The 25750-nt window shown below is 38.9% G+C and overlaps 1 protein-coding gene across 5 annotated transcripts in view; it reads right to left on the reverse strand.

The window, feature by feature from the left end:
• Positions 1-25750, reverse strand: part of SEMA6D (semaphorin 6D) — a 607749-nt gene that overhangs the window by 140678 nt on the left and 441321 nt on the right. Inside the window, exon 1 of one of the 5 annotated variants that reach the window (XM_048956672.1) lies at positions 1832-1913. The exons of the other annotated variants lie outside the window; for them this stretch is intronic. The gene's annotated coding sequence lies outside the window, so the exon portion shown is untranslated. Of the gene's footprint in view, positions 1-1831; positions 1914-25750 lie in introns of those variants that run through there. 5 annotated transcript variants of the gene reach the window in all.

The following is a 25750-nucleotide window of genomic DNA, read 5'->3' on the forward strand; positions in this document are numbered from 1 at the left end:
CAACAACAACAAAAAACTATGTAAGAAATGTTTCCCAAATGACATATCAAGCCCTTGTTTTAGGGGACATCAGCTCTTACTTGGGTTTTGACCATTAATACATATGATTCCATTATTTTTTCTTATTAAGTAGTCCTAGAAGCTTTTTGCTATTGCAAATAATGCATGGCAGATGGGACAACCCTATCAGGTCCTTTTGAGAGAAGAGAAGCTCTTTCAGATATTTCCTGATTAGTTTAAGTATCCTTTGAGAGACATTAGTAATCTAATTCCACCTTTTAAATAGGAGAACAGAAAAAGACTAGCATTACTGAAATGAAAGGTGTTCTAACCTCTATTACCTTCTTATGCCATCTCTCTTGCCCCTTCACTTCTTTTTCTGTAAATTAACCTTATTTTAAAAGAACATAATCAAATGATTTTTTTTGCCTGTTGACATAAGTTTTGCTAAAGTATTTAAATATACACTTAATGAATTTGTTTATACGACTCAAAGTCCTACACTACAAATTTTAATCAAGTTTGTTTATCTATCAAGAATACATAAATCAAGAAATTCAAGATGTTACCATGAATGGTAAAATTAAGTATTTCTCTCTAATCCTTACATTTTCCATGCAAATCAACAGGAAGCACGTGCCGAATAGGCACTCCCCCTTCACACAGATAGAAGGACTGTGTATATCCATAACAGAACCACTACCAGTGATGCGAAATTGGAACCTAATTGAGGAGATCTGCTCATCTAACTATCGCATGCCTGGAGAGATTTTACAAGTGATAAGTGGTAAAATAGTGGTAAGTGATAAACAATACTGTCATAGTTATACTCTTCCAAACATTTATTAAATATGGGATTACGTTATTGAGTCATCAGGAACTTCAATTTCATCTACATAGCAGGACTTTTAACTACTTTTTAAATATAATAGCTGTAACAGTAGTTGGCTGTTTTCATCCTCCAGTTTCTAACTGATTTGTTTCCCTGTTGCTGTATAGCCTGAAAATCAAAGTACTTTGGCAAAATGTGCAAAGCTACTACTCCCCCAGGGTTAAGTTCAGCTCTGTGAAGAGAGGCCTCAAATTTCACTTCTGTGTTGCACAAGGGTGAATTTCTCAGCTTCTGCAGCTGGAAGTTACAGTGAAGTGTGACCAATTAACCCAACTGGACCAAGAAGGGGAAAGTGCTGGTAGAAGCCATTAGCGTGTATTGCAACCTCCCTCAGCACCAATTCACAGCAAAGATATGTTGCTAGCACACACAAATGTTGCTCTTCAAGTGCAACGCCTTTGGTTATATCTATGGGATCCCTGAGTCCTGAGCCAGCTCCGCTGTTAAACGCTTGTCTGATGGTATAGCTCCCAAGCTCTCAGTTCTGATCTCCAACAGAACAGACCTAGATCCAAAACCAACACCTGCCCCCATGGGCAGCAGCAACAGAACAGACCTTCTCTTCTATGCACAGGGCAGCTGCACTGGGCAGGCAGCAGCTCTCTCTGCAATCTCTCACCCCCAAAATCAGGGATCACCGTAAGTTTTTTGCCATGATACTCATTCCCACTTGTATTGCTTCAAAGCTGTAATAACTAAGCACTATTTGTACCACCCACAGAAACCACAGACATATTTTGATGCAAATTCTGAATGTTTTGGAGATCAACCTTCAAGAGCTAGTGGAAGGCTGAGCTGGCATCCTCTCTCACTCCTCTACTCAGCAGGGCAGGAGAGGATGTGCGAGCTCACAGAGAGCAGGAGATCACACAACAGACACGAGCATGAGCAGAAAAGGTTTCAGAGCAGGAAACAAAGACTAAAATGCCTTCCTCCTACCTGCCGTTCCTCTGAGCTGCGTACTGCAGAGCTGCTCTCTCACACCACTCCTTGTCCCTCACTGCCATGCTGGATTCTGCCCTTTCTCCCACACGTTTCCACAGAGAGAGCTCCAGCCTTGCTAACGAGCCCAGCTGTGCCTGAAGCGAGGCCCACCAGAACCACCCCAGCCCAGGTGGAATCAGGCTCTCTTGGGCTCATTCAGCCCCACCACCTGGCCCAGAACTTGGGCCGCAGATACCTCAGGCATTAATTGCTGTAGCAGAATTAGTTCTCTCCTCAAAACTAGCTTTCTTTTACCCTGCTTTACTTCAGCTGCAGAATTCCAGCGTGCAAAAGAACCCAAGTTACATGCACAATGTTGTTACCTCACAGAAATCACAAGACACTACAACTAACTGCATCCTCACTGCTGAGAAACTGCCAGCACACCCTCTGCTCTTGGTGGTTACAAGGCTGTGCAGCTGTCCATGCACGGCAGGAGCACCTCCTCACCCAGCCCAGCACACCCTTCAGTTGCTGCAGTTTCTGGACCCAGCAGATCAGGGCCCTTCACTGCACTGGAGGTACTTGAGGGGAACAAACCCTTCTCTGAACACAGTGATTCGGTCAGTGAATACAGAATTTGCATTGGTTGAATGAAGAAATCTTTCCATCTTTGTTTTGGACAGTGATAGCTGTCACAAGCAGTTATACATACAACAGAACTCACTATTCTTTGTCCATAGAGGAGATCTTAGGGCAACTGTGATGGAAGAAACAGATAGAGAAGCTGTTACAAGGCCAGGGAAGCATCACTAATCCCTGTCTCTGTCTACCAGCCTGGGACTGGCAACCCTAGCATCACAGGTCATGCAAAGCCAGAAGAGCAGCACAAAATCAGAATTTTGAGCAAGAAACACGTCTGCCAGAATTGCAATTTCTCATTTCCACAGGCTAACAAGTGTCATATGATTGTAGTGATGAATTAATGCCGTAAGGACCTGTACTAGCTCTGACATTTGTGCCAGTGGAGGTCACAACTTCAGAGCAGAAGCTGCAGCAACAGTTTCCAATGCTACAGTATGTACCAGCTGCCAGAAGAGATTTGAGACCAAGACACTGGAATAGGATCAGAGTGTGAGAAGAGAAATCTTATTCTGGAAGAGGAAAATTTCAGGAGGATCTCTCACTGAAAATCCATCTGTTCCTCATTTCTCCAATGAAGATTTCTCAGCCATACTTATGCACATCCACAGAGCAGATGCAGGTTTTTCATTAGACAACAAATCCATCATTGTAACTTTGACTACTGAGGAACAATTGGGAAGTCCTAGTATTCTGCGTGGTGCCTCCTGTTAAGCAGATGAATGTGCTGTCCAGCCGCTAGTTTCTCCCAAGTTGCATACAGCATCTCCTTTGAACTGGTACAGCCATTTTGAAACAATGCTAGTGGCCTTGATAATGCAAATAAGGTTACAAGCTTTTCAGAAGAGATAAGCAAGGAAGTAGGTATGGGGGAGTTGTCCTCCACATTAACAGGTGGATAGAGTGCAAAGAGCTGCCTCTGAGAAAAGCCATGATGAGGCTGGTGAGGCTTTATTGCTTCAACTGCATGAAGCAGACTCTCATCCTAATAGAGGATTTCAACCACCTTGTCATCTGCTGGGAAAACAGCATGGAGAGCTGCAAGCAGACCGGGAGACTTCTGGAGTCCATTGAGGGTAACTTCCTGCTCCAGATATTAGACAGAACAACCAGAGGAGAAGTATTACTGGACCTGGTGCTGACCAATGCAGAGTTGATTATTAAAGAGTTAAGATTTGTGGCACTTTGGGCTGTAGTAACCATGCCCTGGTAGTTTGTGATCTTGAGGAGGAGGGGTCTGGCAAAAAGCACAGATAGGCTGAGGAAGCTTGGGCTTGTTCAGTCTGGAGAAGGCTCATGGGAGACCTCATTGCAGTCTTAGAATACTTGAAGGAAGATTATAAATGGAATGGAAATGAACTTTTGACATGGGTAGATAGTGATAGATCAAGGGGGAATAGATTTAAACTGAAAGAAGGGAGATTTAAACTAGATGTCAGAGGGAGAGAGTGGTGAGGCCCTGGCACAGGCTGCCCAGAGATGTTGTGGACGTCCCATCCTTGGAGGCTCAAGGCTGGGTTGGATGAGGCCCTCAGCAATTTGGTGCTGGATTTAGTATCTGGCAACCCTACTCATGGCAAGGGAGTTGGAACTAGATGATCTTTGAGATCCCTTCCAAACTAAGCCATTCTGTGATTCTGTAACTTACAGAGCAAAGCAAGAATATGTTAAATATATGAAATGAATTGCAATTAAAGGAGAGAAGTTGTATGGTAGAACAATGGAGTTTTCTGAATAGAAAACCTGAACCTGAAGACAGCTGCCTGCACAGAGAAAGCACACATGGTCTTCCACATTCTTTGTACGATGCAAAAAGTCTGTAAGGCTGGATACATCCCTCAGGGATACTGTTTGCCAGTAACTGACAGGAAAGCCACACAACATACTCCCACTACTAATGCTACATGAATATAACCAGCTGCTTCAAGTGAAAACATAGGGCTGAACTGACATCTCCTGCATCTACGTTCCATGTTTGGTAATAAGTATATTTATTATAAATATCCAAATCCTATGGAGTATCTGTCAATGAATAATGAATGCACTGAACTTCACAGTGAATAAGCTTGCTTTTTTTTCTTTTTTCCTATTCTTACTTACTGTCTAATTTGCAAATCTTTCAGTCATCAGTACAAATTAACAGAACTGTTTTGTGTAGGCATTAGGATTTCAAATTTATTATGAAGACGTCCATTAACCCAGTGCTTCAGCTTGGCATCAGTTCTCACTTTAGGATAAACAAAACTCAGAAAATTCATTGTTTGCCCTTCATTAGTGGAAAAATCAGTTTTCTGGAAATAAATGTTGACTATGTAAAGTTATGAGTCTTTCCTCTTCCGACAGACTTCAAAAACAATCTTTCTTCTACCACAAAATCTAAAGTATAATCAGCAAATAATTATATTCTAGCTGAGTTGTAAATTAAATCAGAATTGCTAAACATGAATTGCTATCTCAGACTGGATCATTACAGCACTAAAAAAATTCAAGATGCACAGGCCCCCTCCTGAGTTGAGTACTGTGATGCAGGACTCTGTGCTCTGCCAATGACAAAAGAAAACATGGATATTTTGTTAGAAGCGACAATTTCATCACCTTTTCAATAAAAGGCCTCACACAGTGTTTTCTTCAAACCATCATGTGGTCATCAACCTCAGAATGATTCCCAAACTTAGCACATTTCCTGAAAAACAAATAAACAAACCAAAAAACCAACAAGAAACACCCCTCACCCTCAATGCTCCTTTCTATTCCCTGTCCCCCTTCCCTCCCCTCTTTTCCACTGTTTCAATAAACTTGCTGTCATTTTTAGTGGTATCAAAATTACAGCCTGCTTTTCCATCTCCTTGGAATAGCAGCTTATTGATGTTATTGTTTCAGTATGCCTGCTTCTCTATCACTTTTTTTCTCTCTGTTTTTTGTATTTCCTTCTCTTTATCAAGCAGCCTTTACACTTCTCTCGTGCAAAAAGAACAATACTTCAGTCTTAGGCATTCCTCAGTACACTATTCCCATTGTGTCAATCCATCTTTCTGTTTTGGATACAAGCTCCCAAGGAGAAGAAAATAATTCCCTTCCCTTACCCATCCCAGATTTTCACCCAGTTTCTGTGTCAACAGAATTTATCGGTCTCTTTGAATATATTTTCCTTCTATTTCATGAGTTACGCATCAAATCACTTAGCTCAGTGGGATGCAGTGTGCCCATTTTTACTTCATTGCCAGAAGAATCTGTGAAAGATCCGTGTCCATTTCCAAACCATTTTGATATAAATGCCTCATTTCATTACGGGTTAAAAAAAATCCATTTAAGTTAAAAAGAGTATTTATATACATATCGATTTGTTAAACTTCATTTTTTTTACCATTACAGGTGCTAGAATTGAGCAGTCAGTTTTATTTATACAATTCAAAGTGCTCTTCCTGTGGTCTGTTGTAAAAACTAAACAGACAAGCTACGCATGTTTATACAGAGCAGTACACAAGAGTTACTTTGGAACACAGCTGTATTTCTGTGGTTTCCTCATTTTCCTAATGCCAGTTGTACAACACATCAGTGTGAGAGTTACTAGCAGTTACTAGCTGCTGACAGCAGTAAAAAGTCCAATTACTAGTGCTGTATATATGACAGTTTTTACCATCTTAAAAAGATGGGCAGATCTGCTTTTCTCAATGGAGCAAGGCACAGGAAAAATGAGACTATTGCAAACCTGGCTCTTCATGCAGTCTGAGGAATGAAGTAGGACGTGGCATAATCAGAACAACTGCAGAGAATGTCACATACTGAGCATAACCAGCCAGTGTAGGAATAACAACCTGACCTAGTCTTTCCATTCGATACAGAAAAAAACCAGCAGTGATGAGCAGTGCAAGATGATCTCCACATTAAAATTGAGCTGAACATCAGCGAATAAAAGGGAAGAGAGAAGCACGATTGGAGATTAGTAATATGCAAGAGGGAAGCCAGAGCAAAGTGAAAAATTCATGGCTAGAACAACCACAGGAAATATGTTGCTGGCAGATGTTTGATTTAAAAGTTTTCCACTACCTCCTATGCATCAGGACAGCAGCTCATTCAGCATTACTACAAACTGAATTTGAAGGAGAATGGGGCAGCCCCAAGGGGTGGCCACTAAAAGAAGAGCTTCTGCAGACACACCTTGAAATGCCAGCTGGTTTCCTCTCTGCAGTGACAGCATGGCCCAGCATTGCCCCTGGGCAACCATTCCCCTGCCAGCCTTCCTTCAACAGGTGATAAGGAAACAGCCTTGGAGCTTGATCCTTTTGGTCCACCATCATATATGGACCAATACAGAGTTTCAACTTTCATCAGCACTCCAAGATTAATAAATTCAAATGTTTTTAAGTTAGAGACAATTACAAGACCACAAATCATTACTTTTCCTTAGCTGGGCTCCACTATTGGGCTTAAAATCTTCTATGACCTTCCAAAAAGGCACTGATTTCTGACCTCAGTCTATCAAGAGCAGGAAAACCTCGGTACCACCCTTGGGTTTGTTTGAGCTTAATCAGCAGCACTGTTCAGCTGTTGTTTGATTTCTCATTTGAATTTATTATGTTTCAGTTTCCAATGATGATTCTTATGATTTTACCTCTAGATGACATAACTACATGGAATAAAGTGAAGTCTCTCTCATGAAGAGGAAACACTATAACCACATCATTTCTCTTTTCAGCACCTTCCTTGATTTATCTGCATCACGTAAAATTTTGGGCTTCAGAATTAGAGCATGAAATAGCAGCTGCACAAATTGTTGAGACAGAAATAGCATTTAATATCTTTGCTTGCTTATTATCTGACTTCAAACTATTAATTTTCTTTATATAGTAAAAGTATATTATCTTGCATCCATCCCAGAACAGAAAATTAATACTAAGCACACACTTCACTCTTCATTTTGTCATTTTGTTCATGACCCTGCCATCAATCTACCAACAGGTCAAAACTGCTTCCAAAATGTGACCTGTTCCTAATTCATACATTTCCGTGACTGTATTCACTATATGTTTTCTCCTGATAGACCTGTCTTTCCATTTCATTTTTCTCTGTTTCATGAATTCTTCATGTGGATTACTATCACTCTCTTTTTTTCTCCCCACTGTCACATAGCTGTTATTAATTTCTTATCAATTCCATGCCTCATTTCAGAGCTGAGTCAGAGTAGCCTTTAATCCAAAGCTTCCTTCATTCTTGAAAGAACATTTGGGGCTCTCTGACCACTAAGTGCATTCTTCCCTAATAAGCCTTGGTTTAATTTTCTATTTTTGTCTGTTTTCTGCATCCCTACTCCTCTGCAACTTCATAATAATAAATTCCTAGAAAACAGACTTGTATTGAAGAGAAGTTTTTCTGTAACCAAGTGTACCTCTCCTATTAACATTAAGAAAAGCTGCTTATCTTGAGATTAAAATTTCTAATTAAAAAAAAATGCAAGTTTGACATTTTTGACACACAGCAACATGCCTCAGTTAAAGGGTGACAAAAATATAGGGAATCACACAGCGTGAATGAATATTTTACTATCTGGAATCCTACTTCAGTTTTGTACTGAAAAACGCATACATACTGCAAAGTTAAAGATCTAGTAACTCCATGCAAAGATCTCTCCTTATCTGACACTCAACATTCATGACACCACAAGTACATTGTCCAAGGAACTTTGGAAAAGCTGACTGCATTCCAAATGTACAAGTACACTTAGCCAGGCACACATTTTCCTGCATACGTGGACCTTAACGCTGAAAGTCTTTCAGAATTGTAATTCAAATTTAATGAAGTATAATCTTTAATCCTTTGCATGCATTATAGCAGTTTGCTCTGACTATCATTTCATGTCTAAGATCTAGAACCATTAAATCTGTTCAAACTTCAAATGTCAGCAGCCAATGTTGTATTGAATTGAGCTATTGTATTTCAATTTGAACACGTATTATGTTCTAATTCAGAGTTTTACAATAAATCCTTTACTTTCAAACTTTTCTTCTTTCTATCAGTAATTTAGCACACGTTGTTTCCTGGATAGCTATCCAATTCACACATCAGCAGGTGGTACACAATTTTTCCTTATTTTTCCCCCTCTATTACTGTATAGCACATTGTGTGTTTAGATAGGACCATCAGATTTAAGACGCAGAAGCAGAGTGGTACTGCAGGACAATGCCAGCTTCTACAGCACGTATTTCAGAGTTTTTAGTGACTCTTGCCTGTATATCATTTTGTAACTGTTTTCTACTCACAGGGGCTATAGCTATGAGCTAGTGAGAGATCTATCATATGTCCATGTTAATACATTCAAAGAGCAATTAGCAATATCAGTCAGCTACAGCAATACTAGCCAGTTCATGAGTAACTGCATATGAATGGTAGAGAAGGAAACTATTGCTTGCATATCCCATAAGATAAGCACAAGTACATGCTTTTGAGCATCATTCCAGTAGCTACCAGGCAGACTTTTAAAGATTTTCTCTGCTATTTTGACCACTGCAAATGCTTACCTTTGTCAAAATACAGTTATGATTTCTTTTCCCTTTTTTTTTCTCCTGAACTTGTCTCATCTACCTTTTTAAAAAACAGGAAAAAGCAGAGAACAAATGCACACATACACAGAGAGGAGGATTAACGAGAAAAGAGCAGAATTTCACCAAAAAAGCCAAGAACACAAAACACATTATATATAAACAAAACAACAGACAAAAAAAACCAACCCAACCCAACCAAAAAAACTAAACACACACACACACACAAAAATCCAACACTCAAACCAAAAAACCCACATGGCCACCAAAATAGGTACATGGACCGCTTCCTCCAACCCCCACAGAATTACCAAACAAATCCAAAGGGATCTGTGAGAAGTCAAGAAGACAGAGTGCTATTGTCAACAATCACTGGAGTCAGAATAAGATTTACAGTGAGTCAATCTTGTATTTCTTTATTCTTCAAATACATAAATTTATTGCACTTCAGCAAACTGCAGAAAAAGAAGAACAATAGCTTTACACAGCTCAGACAGAAAGTTTGCTTTTTGAGATTAACAATTTTGTTTCCTACAGTAGCAATTATAGGGGACACTAGGAGTTGGCTAGAAAGCTCAGTGCAATCTATAAACACTTATTCATAGAACCACTGGGTGGACACTGTGCTGGAGCCAACTTCTATGTTCAACATTTCCGTTGTGAAACAAGTTTGACATTTCTGTCTGTCTCTTTTTTTAAAAAAGGACAGGTTAATTTCTAACAGAGATACAGCAGTTTGCAACCCACTGTGCTAAGATCAAAATGAATTAATGCTATTGAAATAAAGGTAACAGCACCATAAAAAGCAACAAATTGGTAATATAATACGAAGATCTGAATTAGAAAGGCATACAAAAAGAGCATGCATTAGGCAAGGAAAGCTTCTCTCTTTTTCCTAATTTTCTCCTACTAATTCTTTGAACCGTAGTGAATCGATCAGCTGCTAAGTACACGATTAACTCTTTTTTAAAATAGATTGCTATCTTTCGTGTTTGTCTTGAAGCTAATGTTATCTACTCTTTTAGAAAATGATAATGGATATCCCTTTCAAACCATGTCAATCCTTTATCTCTGCTGCACTTTGTTGTTCTCCTACTCAGACGCATCTCGCATTTCACGTGGGCAGACACTATCTAGGGATCTGGCGTCACTTCTGAACCAACAGGATCACTGCATCTTTGACCTCTTCACTTATATTACAAAAATCAGCTCACAATCTAAACATATTCAACCTTATCAGCTCACACTTCTACACTCAAAACTTATTATTATGTTTACGGATCGAAGAAGAATCTCAGTGACAAATATTAGCAACATTAGTAACAGTAAGAGACATCAGCTAAGTTTCCATATGAAGACTTGGGCACCCCTCTTGTAAGCAAATTGCTGCACTGAAGCTGGGCTAACCAACCACAGCAGAAGAGCTGCAAAGCTTTGGACAGTTCATATACCATCAACCTTCCCCTGACTGGGGAGCAAAGGCAAAAACAAGCCCAGAGCAACTAATGCAGCCTACAGACAGTGCCTGTGGTGCCGGTGCTGGCACTGGCCTAATACAGATCAGTCCTCAGGCAATGACATTAAAACATACTCGGGGAATGGTGATGTATCTGTCCAGTGCACATCAGAAACCTGAGTGCATGACTGCTCAGCCTAGCACAGACACCTTCCCAGGACAGCCTGGATGCTGCTCATAAAACTGGAAGGGAGAGCAGTGATCCTTCTGTTATTTTTTTCAGACTAGCAGTCAGGGGAATCATGCCAGATGGAGGAAGCCCATTCTAAAGTCACTCTTCCTGATTTGAGAGAGGCCCTAGAAACAAGCTGTCATTTAGGACAGTACTGAGAAATGGAGCTTTTTTGTCCAGCTGCTCTATGAAAAGCACTTGTCTTCATACAAAACATTTAAATAGACACAGAACAAGAGGTTGAACTCCAGATGTTATGAAAAATGACCGCTTCTACGCTATCAGGCCATCCTTTCTCTTCTACACAGAATAAAAGACAGCACCAGCGTCTCCTCTCCCTCTATAAATGATGTCTATTGCTTATTCCTACTCTGTCAGAGATGCCCTATGTTAACCAGAATGTTTAGATTGCAATCAGCATTCAGAAATGTTGCTATTGAGCAACTCCCTACAAAGTCAATGCCTCAAGAAAAAAACAGACATAAATATCACAGAACACTATAATTAACAGATACAAGTTGGTTGGAAAAGGATATTACAAAAATTCCTCCTTGGCAGCAACTTAATTCCCTCAAAAATTTTTTTTCAGGACCACATTAGATGAAGAGCCCTGTAACTGTAAGGGGGCTGCAGGAAGGGGTGGAATCGTGTTACTTATAGCTTGTTACACATTTCCAAAACTTCTGACAATGAACTGATCTGGAAACAGCAATTTGCAAAATGATGACCACAGGTATAATAGCATTGTGCCTCTACAGAAGGCAAAAAAGGAGGGGAGAAGACTGAAGTGAGTATATATGCAAACTGAATCTGGCAAAGTCAGTGCAAGACACGCGTGCCCTGATGCGATGGGAAGTGCCACTCTTCAGTGCAGCCAGGTTGGAAACATTGACAACTACAAAAACTTTTGATGGCAAAGTCAAGGGACCACAATATCCTCTATGCTCCATGTATAAACAGATCTTTCCACAACTCTTAAAGCTGTGATATCACTGCTGCAACATGCATTTAACTCTGCAGAACTTTTAGCATTTTCAGTCCAGCTGAACTGTCCAATTTCTTTGCTGAAAAAAAGGTCATTTCTAGGTTTAAAACACATAAATGAAGAGTTGTACAAAAACCATGGCATAGAGTAGATGCTCTGGAAACTTTAGAACATCCTATGTATGGCTGAATTTACTTGGTTGCCAAAGGAAAAAACCTTTTAAACACAACGTCAACACTCAGCCCTTAAACAGTAAAGTCTGTTCTCTGAGAGTTAATTACAAGTAACAGCAGAGGATAAAAATAAATAAGTTAATCACAGTTATATGATGCTAAAGCCTTTCTTGATAAACACTTGAAACAGAAATGGTGGTGCTGCTAATGATAGTTTAGATGGCTGTCTTAAAGAAGCTACTTTGGAGTTCATGTTTTTATTATGCGATTAGTCACACATTTTTCCCCGTTAATAGTACTTCTGTAAGCTAGTAAAACAGTTCTTTGGTGTATTCATTTAACTGAACTAATACAGAAACTGGAAAAAATGAGTACAAAGAACATAAATTGGGTATTAAGTGATTCTCTGGTTACTCCACAGAGCAGAGTCAACTTATAGATCCTCTCCTCACAAACATTCACGTGGCTCCAATGGTCGATTTGGTGAGAACTACTCTCAGGACCATTTCACCACAGTACTGAGAACTTGCTCAGTATTTCCTCACCTTGGGAATTTTTCCTTGCTGTAGGAGCATGAAACTAGACAGCTGTAAATGTCTGTTTTAATGAGAGCATCAGAGCTGCTCATTTGGAGGGATTACCTGAGTAATACTTTCAAGTTAAGTGCATATGCCCTTTCTCTTTTTCATTCCATGTTACTCGTTTCCACGTTTCTCTTCTTGGAGCTGTGGACAACTAAAATATGAAACTTCTGCTTTTTCTTACATGCAATATCAAGATGGCATACCCTGCTCCTTGGTCAATATTCCAAAGCAAGGGAAAGCTGAACCTGCATCACCTGAAATAATCTTTCCCCATTTAGGCTTAATTTTTGCTGCTACATAAGGATCTGGTAACCCACTCTGTACTGTTTACATTCCATTTGCTTAGAAAATTATCAGAAGTTTTGAGCTAAAGAAATCTGCTTTCCTGCAGATATTTTTCTTCAACTTTTATCTGTCTAGTAAGGTGCAACTGCTAACTAATCTCTCCCAGATTAGGGCACAGACCTTATGGAACTGTGATCTTCATCTTTTGAGCAGGGTTTCCTTACACAGCTTTTCACGCAGTGTCTCTCTTTATCCATTTGAAGAACTGACTTAGCTTGAAGATCTTGAGCTCTTTGCTTAATTTCACTGGAATAGATTCATTGGTTTAGAAGTTACTAGGGTAAAAGGAGACACGGTGCAGTGCAGGCAGCATGTTGTCACATGGCACATTTCTTCAAAAGGCCATTGCAGAAAGCTGTGGGTAAGCAACAGAAGCTAATGCTATGCTGTATCTAGGGCAAAGACAAAACTGCCTGCAGCACTGGACTATAACATTACAGAAACCTAAATTCTATAGTGAGATCTTCCACATGGTCCCAGTGCAACTCTGAGCAAGTCACTTTGGTATTTTTGTGCCCCATCTAGCTTTATGACTCATTTACCTTTTGTGTGATTATGAATGAGGATCATCATTTATGACAACTTTTTGCAGTATCTAGGACATCTGGACACCAATCCCTGTAGGATTTCTGTGAGTTGTTGTAATATAAATAGCTATGTAACAATCTAATGCTTGTCTATTTTAATTATAGCTAATAGTTAGTATGGAACTTTTTTTTTTTTCACACTGCAAATGATCATCTTGCATGAAAATCCCATGTAATAATTTCTGTCTACGGTAAATATCTTTCATACAGAGTATCTTAGCATTGCAGAGCATTCATCTGGAAAATGGCTGTGCTGTTAAATTACTCTCTCACCTATTTCACACATACATCTCCAGAACACAGGTCCTTCGTGTTAGAACATGAAGGATTATAATGACATTTAATACAGAGAGAATAAGTGTAAAACACCAAGTATTTTTTCATAGGTGTATTATAACTGAAACCCTTCTGCTGTGATGCATGTATATAGAAGATTCTGACCCATGTGCACTAAATATTTAAGACCCTCTTATCTCCAACAAGAAAAAGCTTAATAATGCAAACTGTCAATTTTTAAATAACAACAAAAAAGAAGATATATTTCTACTATTTAGTGTGTTTTAAGATAGAGGGAAAATCCAAAAAAAGTATTCTAATATGTTAACTTTTATGCTTGCATTAAAATGTAGTCTGTGATCACTGCAATAATCAGCAAGATTCAGCCTGAATGTCATATCAAGATAATTGCCATCTTTTAGTATTGAAGAAAAACCTAGCTTTTCAACTTCAATTGAAAAGAATTTAAAATCACTACAGCAGTTTTAGGTTTTGCTCACTAAGTAGTGTGGGTGAAACATCGCGGAACATTAAAACACATGGCAAAGAAATTTGCTAAGAAGATATTACATCTATTACAAATGATTATTGTCTTTCCTTAGCAAGCCCCTAATATATTATAAATGTGTCAAACAATTTGAAAGAAATTACACAAAATTCCTCATAACTCTAAAAGATCCTATCCGTTTTGGGAGAAACAGGAGCCTGCCTAAAATCAGCTGGACGTTTTGCATTAGATTGCACTACTAAAGCACCACGATGCAGAGAGGAAAGCTGGCTCTGCCAAAGTTCTCTGCAGCCTTCCCATCAGGCTGAATGATGCCCCAGCAGCTGCTGTGGGCAGCAAACGCAGCAGTGAAGGGATGCTGGAGATGATAAGCTACGGGGGGCTCCTGCAGAAAGTGGGGCTCATTTTGTCCAGTGGAAGTAATTGTGAGATGTTGTCAGCCATACAGGAATAACCAGAAGATCGCTTCAACCTTATTTAATTGAAATGTTTAATGACGTCAGAGCTGTCAACAACAAACAAGGAAACACGTTCCTCCTTCCCTGAAAACAGGAGACATTAAACAAGAGGAACATGGCAGAGTCTAGCACATTCAGCTTCCCACTTACTAAAGATGAAGATGAGGAAGCACAGAAGAACACCAGATAAACACCTGATGATAGCTTCTAATCTCCCTCCAGTCAAAGCAGATGATTGGTAAAGTCAGCCAGCACTGCACAGGCACAAGTGCTGAACAGACACGATCCTACAAGAACCTTCTTTAAAAACAGCAATAACAATAACTTGGCTTCTGGAGTATCAACAAACTCCAAGTGAAGGGTCATCTAAAACAACTTTTGAAGCAAGTTAACACAGAAAATACAAGACAAGGAGCTCTTGCTTTTTACCAGACTGTTACAGCGTTTTACACTCTCTCTACACAGACAGAGGAAGCAGCCAGAAAACCAGTGGAGGGCAACAGCAGGACCAGAGGCCTGTCTGCAGGCAAAGCTTTGGAGCGTGAGGTTTAAACACATGTACTGCTGAAAGGTGGTGAGTGGCACCCAGCAGGAAAGAAAGCCTATGAATGGGAGCTAATTCCCTGAGAGCTCTCATGTCTTGAGCCAACATGCCCTAGCCCAGACTGTTGAACTCAGCTTCACCAATATGTGAGTCCAAAGGGTATTTTTATCTGGATTGCTCCATACAATAAGTATTTTTTAACCATGCACGCTCCATGGTTTTGTTATATGATACTGCTAAGCTATATTGTCTAAAGTACAACTCAACTGCAGTTCACTTTTACAGTCATTTCTGTGTAAATCTGAGGCACAAGTCACATTCATAAGCACAAAATACAGTAGTTAGCTGTTTGTATATAAAACATGCCTACCCATAAAAAATTTTTGTTCCCCGTGTGAAAATGTTACCTATTTAATTCAAATGGGTATTTCAAGTCTTTAATTAAAAGTTTCATGATATTTAACATTTTTATATTGCAATTAAATAATGATTTTTAAAAAATTATTGACACGCTTCTTTGCTCCATCATCATCTAACTAGCATTTAACTCATATCCAAGATTTAAGCCACTATATTATGCTACCAACAACTGTCGGTGACGAGTTTCTCTTGGGTTGACAAGGTGTTAATGAAAATACAACAGACCATGTATCGTTGTGATATCTTTATGATTAAGCAAATGCACAAATGGGAGAGTAAATACATTTGCTCACCTCCAAAAAAAATGCTCCCATGGCTGTCCTCCTCAAAAACTATGAGCTACAGAAAATTACCAAACAAGATGTCAGCAAATACTCCTGAAAGTCAGACTTTTTTTGTAAATAAAAATTCCATGGAATTGAAAAAACAAACAAACAAACAAGAACTCTCAGTGGTAGTTACAGACTTTCACATATACATTTTGGGAATTATTTCATAAATACAATTGATCATTTAAATTTTCTGCTCATGAGTACACCATCCAATGGCAGCATGAATTTGTGCTGAGGGTCTGATTCTGAGGGCACCCCGAGCTCCCTATTAATCACAGACTTTGAAACAATACTGTTTTTCAGGGCTACGCATGACTGTCAGAACTGCTCAAGTAATGATATGATGTGGCTCCTTAATTCTCTCCGTTTTTCTTTTGTTGTCTCCTGCCTTCTATCTCTAAGATGCTAGCGCCTGATGGATACAAGGAACATAAAGAAAGGGTAACTTCTGCCAGGAATGCTATTCTCTTTATATTTTGCAGTTTTATTTTTGTACTTTAGAATGAAATATTCCTACTGTGCAGCCAGATGTTCTATAATCCTATTTTTATACAACCCAGAGGAAGAAAATTCCAGGTAAAGTCTCTTCCAAGATGAGTTGAATGATCAGTAAATTCAGACTTTATTATCAGAAAAGAGTTAAAGCAGAAGTGAAATGTGCTTTTGCTAAAACAAAACCGTTCCATCTAATATCACACATATATAAATACTCTAATAGTCCTTTGCTAAAAAATGAAGGCATATGTTTGTTACCACTGGTATGGAAAACAAGTGACATCTGTTAAATGTTCTGCTGCAGTATGAAAAGGCAAAGTATATTAAACTGAAACCTGCATATAGATAGCTTTCTATATATAAGCACCACATTAAGAGCAACAGAAGGCCAAGAAAGAGCAACTCCACTACAACAAGTAGGGCATGGCTGAACAAAAAAAGATTGAAAGTCTTATTCACAGGGCTAGTCTAGTTACGTTATCAAGTAACAAAAGTCACTTTGAAGTTACACAGCAGAATTTTTTGTCGTGAGTAAGAGCTGAGTACAGTACCGTTGTCCATACACACCACGTTACAACCAAGCTCTTCTTCCTAGGAGCAGAGTTGTCATCTGCCTGGTGGCACCACTGCCCCATACTGTATCTGTACTCAAGATCATGCAAGAAGACAACCTGGTGTTAGATGCTCTTGGAAAGTAATTTTAGTTGCTAGTCTTGATATGGCTGCATGTACAAGCCACTGCTCTTCAAAATGCTATCAATAACTAGCAGAAGGCCAGCCACAATGTACACTGCCCTTTCTGATGTCAAAGAAGTGATTTCACTCTGTAAACAGTCGGTTCCACTATTTACTCTTGAATGATAGGGTTAAATTTCCCACAAGGAAAATCAATACAAAGGCCCACAAGGCAGAAGTACCACAGCAGTTCAAACACTAAATAGCTGCTGTATGGCTGTAGGGTTTCTAATGACTGAAAAGAGATGTGTTTTTGACAGAAATCTTTTTCTACCATGGTAGAGACTGAAAGGAAAACAAGATATATGTTGAAGTGGAGTGTAAATTATTTCATGTTTTTAAAAAGGAAAAATGAATTAACATAATAAAAGTAGGTCAGAAAGATTCTGGCATATTTGAAGATGATGAGCTGCACTGGCTGCATTCAGCTCAAGCTTACACCACTTCCCTTTTCATCTCTTCCTGAAAGGAAGCGCACGCAAAACATCCAAACACTGCCAACAAGAAATCACTCTGTCCCAGTGGGTGGGAAAATCTAGCAGTACACATCTGAATTAGCTGTGGTTCAAGAGCTTTGTGTATTCCAAAAGAATAAGCGTCCCTGTTTTGATCTAATACTGTTACCTCATCTGTCTTATTACCTAAGGCCATCCCTAGTATTAGACTCTTCATCTTCCCCCCAGAATGTTTTCAAGGATTGTGCAGTAATTAGACTCCGTCTTAACTGCTAACTTGCAGTTTTTAACTTCTAGCTCTGCAGGTTTGTTTCCTGGAATCTCAAGATCCTGGAGTCAAGCAATTGAACGAGCACCTCTGCTTTCCTTAAAACAAAAATAAAATCCAAACTCCACTGCAAACAGCAAACGGAAGATTACTAGCTCTTATATGCATGAGACAGAAGCCTGAAAATAGCATAACTTTGAAAGCCTGAATGCAAACAATTCCTATCTGGAGGGAAAGAAATAAAAAAAAAAACAAAACAAAAAACCCCAGCAAATCTGAAGCAATTTGGACAATGATGTATATGCTTTTGAATATACAGAATTGCAGAGAAGAAAACTCTTTTCAACTTCATCCTCTGGAAATATCACGGAGCACTAACCTATAGTCATGGCTGCTTTCACCCACACACTCCACTACTTCTCCCTTCCAAAAACTAAAAATGCTGACAACCACAATCACTTTTATGCCATTCTCCCTATTATACTCATTTTGTTTATGCCTATAAATTGCCTTTAGTCTTCACCAGATGGCAGAATCTTTCAAATGAAGAATGTCTTATGCTAGATACTGGCACAGTTGTCAGCATATAGTAAGACTCAGATCTGGATGGAGAATGCAGGAGCTGCTACTATAACTGTCAGCCCGCATGAAAGCATTGGGAACTGCCATTCTGGCTCTTATCAATTACTCATAATCAGCATTTCTGGGGCAGAAAATAATCAGTTAACACCCTCATCTCAGCTTAAAGACTGAAACATTAATTTCAGTTCAAAATAATACAGATTTACAACATTAAATATTAATGGACATTTAATGGCCCTTGTGCCCAAAGAGACACTGAAGATCTCTCTAAATGTTTTTGGATTTCTTTTATGCCCACCATATTCATTCTCTGTTTGTTTCCTTATCCTTTTCCATCTTCTGCTCATGTTTTCTGTGTCCTCTCAAGAACTGATGCAGTCGTGACAGAGAGAATCCTCCTTTTACTTTCTAAATGCTCACTCAGATCTATGATTATTATAGGATTTCAGAAGCTAAGCCTTAGGGAGAAAAACCCACTATCATAAGCACTGACCACACTGTGGTTCTGAGGTTTAATGCAGGGGAAGCAGTTTAAAATGCTCACCTGGAATATACATATATGCCATTCTCCTTAATTATTTTGAGCCATGCCAGCAGAAATTCCATTATAACAGCAAAATTAGCAGATACGTTTATTAAATCTTGATGAAATGAATTAAACATATGTGACTCATATAAATACTCCATGTCACTGCACCAAACAGTGCAACTTCACTTCTAAGCTGGCTTGATCTTAAACTGCTGCTCCATGTCGTGTCAAACAGCTGGCAGCTCTCATCAGAAACATTTTAGTGAATCTTTTATTTCACATGTCCCAAATTGTACTTGTCATGTTTTGTAAACAAATCAAACTTTTCCTTATAAAATAAAGATCAATTGAGCTGCTGCTCGCTCTAGAATAAAGGGATTGCTAATCAAGTACAAGAGCTTGATTTCTCCATTACACATCGTCAATTTCTTCTCTATTAAAATCTTATGGGATACCCATAATCAATACTCCTGCTGATGCCAACCACACCTTTCTTTAACATCTTCTTTCTTTTAGCTTTAGGATGCAGGAACAAAGTGGCATATATAAACAATGTATAAACATATCTAGTTTAGATAGAGAGCAAATACGCAAATTCTAATTATTGATTACAATTGCACTACTGCTTGCATATATATGTATTTACATTTGAGACCTGTTGAAAATCTGCATCATGCTAATTAGTCACCTTCTAGAGAACAGTTCCATCAGAGATTGTCTAAAATACAGTACTTTGAAATGGGTAACCAAGCAACCAAATATGCCCCCGTTATGAAAGCCAGGGAACAGAGTAAGTCAGGATAACTGGGGCAAAAAGTGTTTCCACAGTATGACTCAAATAATGAGAGGAAACTCCACACAAGTTCCAGTCTTCCCATTACTGTTAGTGCAACGGACCCAGAATGAGACTAAGCACCTGAGTACTTTTTAACTTGATATGTAACTGGACTGGTTGCCCAAATGTTCCACCAAAACAGTCAAATTTTCATCAGAACAAAGTTTGTTCTGAGAAAAGCCTACTTTTGGCCAGTTTTTCCCTCAACTTGCAGAGAAACAAGAAACCCTGAAGTATGAAACTTACAGACACTAGAGTGAGAATTAAATTCTGTTTTTTTCTGTAGAGCTTTCCTGGTATCCATAAAGGAAGAAAACTGCGGAGCACAGCTACAGTACACATGCAGTCATGGTTTGTAAGGAGGACTTCACAGCTACACAACGTACATCTTAGGTTGTTCTACTCTGGTCCCACAGGCTAACCACCAGCTAGCATTCTGGCATAAAGCCTGCTCCCATGCCGCATCCTCTAGTTTCATGCAGAAGAGATTATTCAGCCTGCATGTCACAGTTGCTGTCAGTCACCAAATGAAAACACACCGAGAACAACTGGCAGATTCACTTCAAAAGTGCACTTTTGGCACAAACTAAAATGAAAATGTAGAGGCATCCTAAGATACCTAAACTATTACACCAGTACAGCACATAAAAAACTTAGGATCAGAAACCAGTCATCAGGAAAAAAGTCAGCGCACGGTGAAATACTGCCCTGTAGAGTGTTCATGAAAATGAGTATACATATATATTTCAAAGTTGTGATTTTTTTATTCTCAAATAGTATTGCAATATATAGAAATTTCAGTAGTGGGCATAATTCAAGCCACTGGCTTTTGTAATCTACATAACAAAAGTCCTTGGATCTCTTTATACAGCTGTTCTCACTTACAGCCATGTGAACATTAACCTAAGCTTTAAATATTCATTGATTTCCTCCACTTTCACCACGGTTTGCTTAATTGCAGAAAATGTATAAATTTTTATAAGCAAAAAACACACAATTAACTGCTCATTGGTTATGGCTTGCGCTGCCTATGATAAATAGATCACAGATAAAGTCATACTTCTTTAACTGATTAGAATAAAGTATAAAAATAGATATGTCAAGTCGTGCTTTCACTGCATATTTGTCAGTCTCGATTCTAATTTCAATATGACAATTTCACAGAGCTAGATACTGTTCAATGTGGGAAAACGATCACTGACAGATAGAGTGATTTTCCTTTTGTTCCAGGAGAACAAGGGAGGGGAAGAGAAGATTGCAGTAAATCTTGAAATTGATGGAAATTGCAAGGGAGATTTAATTCTGTATAAATATTAATACTATAAACCTCTAGATTTTGTCCTCTCCTAACATCTAACTTATCAAAAGCTTACTTTTTATCACCTCATGCATATTTGAGGTCATTTCTGTATAAAAGGAGAGAATACAGAGCACTAGTTGGCAGGACAAGGTAGATGGGTACTGTTCATGGGAAAAGCTAAACCTTTGCCATCTTTAATCAGGTCCAACTTCGTTTTAATTCCTGCTATTTCTTAGCTTAAATGGGTTTGAAGGGATGTGCAGAATGTCGACGATAAACTCAGAATGAATTCAGAACCTGTTCTCTGAGCATTTTTATTCCAAGGAGATGAACAAGTGGACACACACATTTTAGGCAGATTAAATGGTTAAATAAACCTACTTGGTTTCTCTTTTCTATACGGATGCTGGCAGCCTTAGAGGTTGGTTCACTGTGGATTTTAAGCCCTTTAGAAAAACTGCACAAGTTGTTCTTTTAAACAGAATGGCAAGCAGCCATTTCTAACTATGACGACTATCTGCCTTTATCTCAGATGACAACCATGTAAGACGTCTTCCGAGTAAGTAACATTAAGTTCTAACAGCTCACATTTAAGCAGGAAATAACATTTATGGGATAAACCTTTTCATTTCCTTTTGGCAAAAATTAAGAAAAAAGGCAAAGAGATATCTTTCTAAGATATAATGTTTAATGTGTAAAATATGGTGGCACATTAGATATTTTTATTAAGAGTATCACGTAAGTAGAGACAAAATCATATGGCAGAGGCCATGGAATGCTGCGAGTCCTGCTATTTACATATGGCTGGACAGAACCTGTGATTTTCCTCATATACGATTTTTCTATTCAGTAAGTTACAAAAACTACTGAAATAGCTTGGACTATTTAATTCCGAAAGAATCTCCTGTTGCTTAAATGAGCTCCCATACATAGCTATATTTCTCAAAAATTCCCTGTTTGCCATTTTGTTCATATGTCCATCTAGATTCAAGCTTTATCAGCATTGTTTGTGACATGCACAGGTACCTATATCTGTTCAAGACAGAACAAAAAAGGTGCAGAGTTGTTCACATTACATTAAAATCTTAGCGAATGCAAAATAAATGAGCAGTAGAGCAGAACAATATTTTTTCCAAGTCTGATGAACCAAAAGATTGAATATTGGCAAATGCCATGCTGCTTTTCCGTTCTGCTGTACAATCTCATTTCCTGCTTCATGCCAATCACTACACTGCCACTGCACTGAATATCATTGGGAGCTCCGTTAATAAACTCCGAAGTAAATTGTTTAAAGCAATACCTATTGTGCAATAGCTAGCAAAGTTTTACAAAATGTAAATATGATATGATGTATAAATGTATATATGATATGATAATGACTTTTTTTCTTTTTTGAGGTCAGAAGTCACTAAATGTAGAGAGACGAAAGATTTTCCCTGCTGCATACTCGAAATTTTCAAAAAGGAATCCCTCAAGAAAACGGAAATAAAAGCTTAGTTAAAAATAGGAGCAGAAAGAACTGTGGAAGAACTCCAAGAGAGTGAAAACTGTCTTAGAAACTGTAAACAAAGAGCAGTTATCAGTAGGAAATACTTGGAAATCCCATGGAAACAAACCAAATAATATTTTATGAATTGGCTCCTTTAGGCCAGATTTTGTAGACTTTCAGATAGACTTTAGAACATAAGTTCTGAAGATCTGCTATGCGTAATAGTCAGCTGAACCTTTCTCATTATGCTACTTGCCTCAATTAAGAGAAGTAAATCTGAATGCAATAGTTTAGAGTTGAACTCTCATGGTGGCACAGCTTTGGCATCGCAGGTCTTACAGTCACCACCCCTGGATCCAGCTTACGTGCTTTGCTCAGTTCTCAAACTTCACAGGCGATGTAGGAACCAAGCAGACGCTTCCTCCCTCACACCCTGGAGAGACTTTTTTCTTTTTAAGAAGCAGCACAAAACTGCTTTTCACAGTTACGTTGTAGTATGGAAAATGACTGCATCAGCCCAGTTCCGGGCTGAACAGCCCTGGCATGAGCCTGGGGAGCGCTGCTTTGTGCCAAGACCGCGGCCTCTGCCTGGGTGTACATGGAGCAGGAAGGCCCTGTCACCTGCCCAGCCTATGGTGGTTGCACTATGAAAAATGAATCAGGTTCAAAGAGCAAAATCCTGCGTTGTGGCCAATGCTGGGCATTGAGCAACAGACACGTTGCCCATTTTTGTACCTCGGTTTGCCTTTGAGGAACATGGCTCTACCTGCTAACACACTGCACTGTGCACGCTAATAGCTGATGGCACATGGCAAACTTCTCACTAAAGGTGAAAGTCACACAACTAGGATAACAGCTTTTCAACACAGGTTTTTGTGTTACATCAGAATATTGTTACTCACCCATGTTTTCTAATATTAGACTTTATATTTCTTTCCAGAAATACTGAAATTAAGTTTCACTGGGATGAAGGCACTGGAATTTGCTGCTGGAGATACACAGTAGATATATATTATAAAGATTCTGAAGTGGCCTCCATTTGAGACTGTCTCTACAACAATAGATAGGCAATAACACACTAATAGAGCATCAACATGGTGATATGTAGAAATTCTGAACAGCTGAAAAGAAGTTTTTACTTACAAGTTACTTTTAAAATTTATGTCATTTCCACAAGTTCTTGGAATTTACTTGTATTCGGGGTCCGATAAAAGGAAAAATACCACATGCCATTCAGCCCAATCTAATAAACACTGAACTGAATGGGATGACATCAGCTGACTCACATTTTTTTCTGCTGACTGCATCTTTGGTGACAGAACAGTTTCAGCTGCCTTCTTTGAAGAATTATATTTTTTTAAAAAGATACTAGACAAGATGAAGACAAGCTGTAAAGAATAGCTCCTGTCCTGGTTGCTTAGGCACTTCAATTTGCAGAGGATTACCGACTGAGGGAAACATCTACCATGTTTTTAAACTTACTGATTTTGCATTGTTTTAATATTAAGCTAGAGATGAAACTTCCCTGTGAATTTTGATTGCAATGTGTATTACATGAACTTGCCCTTTTCAATTGCTGCTTTTCACTAAGGAAAAAAAGCTGGGCTGCCTAAAAGAGCTGCTACCTATATGGTGTGCTCAGCTGTAGTGCTATCACAGAAACCTCTTTAGGAAAATCTCTCTCCATCAAACTAAACACAGCAGTCCAAAATAAGGTTTTGAAAAGACCATATTTCAGTTATTTCAGAAAAATGACTTAAAAAAAAAAATAAATAAAAAAGAAAGAAAGAAATAACAGGGACACAATGGAAACCTTTGCAGTTAGTTTTTAAAAATAACATCCAGGATACATGAATTGTTTGTGAGTTGCTTCCTACTATGCGGCTTCACAGTAAATGCAAGTTTGTTTTGATAGCTGGCAACTTCACGGGCTCTTAACTTAAACAATCTCAAGAACTACTGCAGAGACACATTTTACCCAAAGCTCCAGTTCTGATGAAACAGAATCATATCTATTCTAAAACACACAAGTTTCTTACTGTCACTGACCTAGAATGAATTTAAAGCCTTCTTTGTTTTATCTACCGAAGATGGAGCTTCAAAGACTACATTTGTTTGTTAAAAGCACAGCCTATTCCCAGCTCCAAAGAACCTCACTTTTAAAAATAAATACAATGTGGGAATTTACCCTCCCAGCAACTCCCCAAAATGCTGAAAATGCAAGACCTGGTAAATTCTTCCAGGTAGCAGCCAAAACTGCAGGATGAGAACAAAGACCCTCCTCCCAACAAATATGGAAGCAGTGTGTATAGTGGCTTGTTTGTTTCTCTGTGGGTCTCACCAGCACTATGGGCTTTCTTTGCTACTAGCAATCCCTGCTGCACTACATTTTCTCCATCTGTGTTTCCCAGAGCAGGTCAGTGCTGTTCCTCCCTGTCCATAGCCCCATGACAAGGCATGGTTTTCACTCCTGCACAGCTATGGCTGTCAGCCAACGTTACGAATTTAAGCAGCACTTATGCACAGTGTCACATGCTGAATAATATCTATTTTTATGTCTATATATAACACCAATTAAAGTAATAATATGCTACTACTTAGGTCACCATGACAGCCACAGCAGCATTTGATCATTTTAATACAAATTACATCTTATATAAAATTCTGTGTTCATAAAATCTCGTCAGAAACTTGTAATAGAAAATTCTAAGGTTAAGAATCAATTTGTCCATTCCAGTGTTATTCCTTTTATTTGACTGGATCTAAGCTGGGTTTGGTATCAAGAAAAGGATGCAAGTATTTCACAATTAAAAATAACAGAATTCTCCAGTTGTTCATAGAATAGAATGGTTTGAGTTGGAAATGATCTTTGAAGATCATCCAGTCCCAACCTCCTGTTGTAGGCCAAGTGCCCCCCAGCTCAGCTGCCCAGGGCCCACCCAACCTGGCCTTGAGCACCCCTGGGGATGGGGCAGCCACAGCTCTGGGCAGCCCATGCCCAGGTCTCTCTGCCCTCTGTGTGAAGAATTTCCTAATAAAGTCTAATCTAAATCTCCCCTCTTTCAGTTTAAAACAATTCTTGTCTGATCAATATCTGCCCATATAAAACGTTGTTCCCTCCTGCTTGTAAGCTCCCTTTAAGTACTAGAAGGCTGCAACGAGGACTTC

This window comes from Lagopus muta, chromosome 10 (assembly GCF_023343835.1).
Source record: "Lagopus muta isolate bLagMut1 chromosome 10, bLagMut1 primary, whole genome shotgun sequence".
Lineage (NCBI taxonomy): Eukaryota > Metazoa > Chordata > Aves > Galliformes > Phasianidae > Lagopus > Lagopus muta.